This window comes from Microtus ochrogaster, chromosome 18 (assembly GCF_000317375.1).
Source record: "Microtus ochrogaster isolate Prairie Vole_2 chromosome 18, MicOch1.0, whole genome shotgun sequence".
Taxonomy (NCBI): Eukaryota; Metazoa; Chordata; class Mammalia; order Rodentia; family Cricetidae; genus Microtus; species Microtus ochrogaster.
Window position 1 is genome coordinate 54,485,645 of NC_022020.1, and position 2,032 is coordinate 54,487,676.

Consider the following 2,032-nt stretch of genomic DNA (forward strand, 5'->3'; position numbering starts at 1 on the left):
GATAGATAGATAGATAGATAGATAGATAGATAGATAGGGAAAATTGTGTCCTCATTGTACCCTTTCATCTGAAGCGGCAGCTGGCAGTTTCAGGTAAGCAGAGGACATGGTCAAGTTGCTCAGTGTAACTCTTACTCAGCATATAATGGTGTCATTACCAAAAGTCTGCTTGGTTTGCACCTCCAGTCCAACTACAGTTCAGTTTTATTTCTATTACATGTTATGACACTTGGCCTGTTCTTCTTTCTTGAGCTCATCATGGACCTTTGATGGGCAGAATTCAATGGCTAACATTCTATTGCTAATGATGATCTTTACTAACTTCACTCTTCCTCGCCAAGTATAGATATATGTGTGGTATGCTGAGTGCAAAAAATATTGAACCAGGTAGACACACGTTCACACAGAGATATGAGAAAAGAGGGAGACTCCAAGCATGATACTGGACTGCAATGTAGTCTGTACCAATATTATTAGATTATATTTATCTGTCATTTTTCTTTTATCTAAAGTCATTAGGGAGAATGTGAAATGTGGCTGCATTCACCAACAATAGGTTGAAGTTAACATTCTATGTTTAGGTAAATCACCATGGTCATAATAATAACATTGTATATATGTGGGGGGGGCACATGCATGCAATGGCACACATGTAGAGGTACAGGATAACTTTCAGAAGCTGGTTCTCACCTTCCATTTGTTTGGGGTGGGTGTGTTCCCACTTCTGCCTCTGCACTGTGTACTGCAGGGAAGCTTCTGGACAATTTTATCTCTGCCTCCTATCTCTCTGTAGGAGTGTTGGGATCACAGACGTGTGCTTCTGCATCAGTTTTTTTATGTGGGTGGACTCAGGGAATCAGACCTGCCCAGCAAGCACCTTTACCCACTGAGCCATCTTCCCAGCCCTGATAATAAACCTTTAAAGGATATATACGCTCCCTTGGTTTTTCATAAGAACTCATACTCTAGAGCAGTGGTTCTCAACCTTCCTAACGCTGCGACCATTTAATACAGTTCCTCATGTTCTGGTCACCCCCAACCATAAAATGATTTCATTGCCACTTCATGACTGTGATTTTGCAACTGAATCACAATGTAAATAAATACCTGTGTTTTCCTATGGTCTTAGGCGACCCCTGTGAAAGGGTCATTTGACCCCCTTCCCCACCGGTTGTGACCCATAGGTTGAGAAAAACTGCTTTATAGGCATAAATGCCAAGAATGATAGTAATGCTGGAATTCTTTTTTATCCTTTTTATTCTCAATTCTTTTCTACATCGAAATAATTAGAATTTGTACATTCAAACACATTAGTGCAGGAAACACTTCCTCCACTCTATGGATGTAAGTTTCTAGACCACACAGCATTACACTTGCCAGCCTTCTGATAGGTGCTTTGCTTGACATGAGTCTGCTTAAAGGGTATTTGCCTTTATCCTTTTCTTATTCTTATTGCATCTTTCAGCTTAACTGCAAAATCTTCTGGTTTTGCCATTTTTATCCCAGAGGACAGGACTATTTCTCTTTAATCTTTTGTATTCATCTGATCAGGCTTTCCACTGTGCGGAGATTTCCCATTTGGATTTAAGCTGCTTATAGAATTCTTATTTTGCCTAATTAGTTTTAATTCTCAAAGCTGAGGAAGGACTAAATACATAACTTTTTGTCACCTTGCTGCCCTGTAGAATATTGTTGCAGAGATGGGCAGATGGAGTCTAAGCAGAGTGTGCGCCCAGACATCCACATCATGATGCACGGGACGTCATCTTATTGGGTACAGTCTGAGCTCCCTCTGCCTTTTCTGCTTTTGCTCCCAAATGTCCTCTGCCTGCTACTTGCAGTACTTGATCTCAGAGGTAAGCTTTCCATTTCAGAATTACAACAATTTTTAAAACGTGCAGCCTCAGGAGGGAGGAAAATGATTTCAGGTTCTTTAAAGTTAAATTTCCCAGGAATTAAGAGATTTGGTTCTTTTTCTTTTTTTTTTTCTCTCTTTCTTTTTTCCTTTTTTGTTTTAAAGCAAATTTCAATA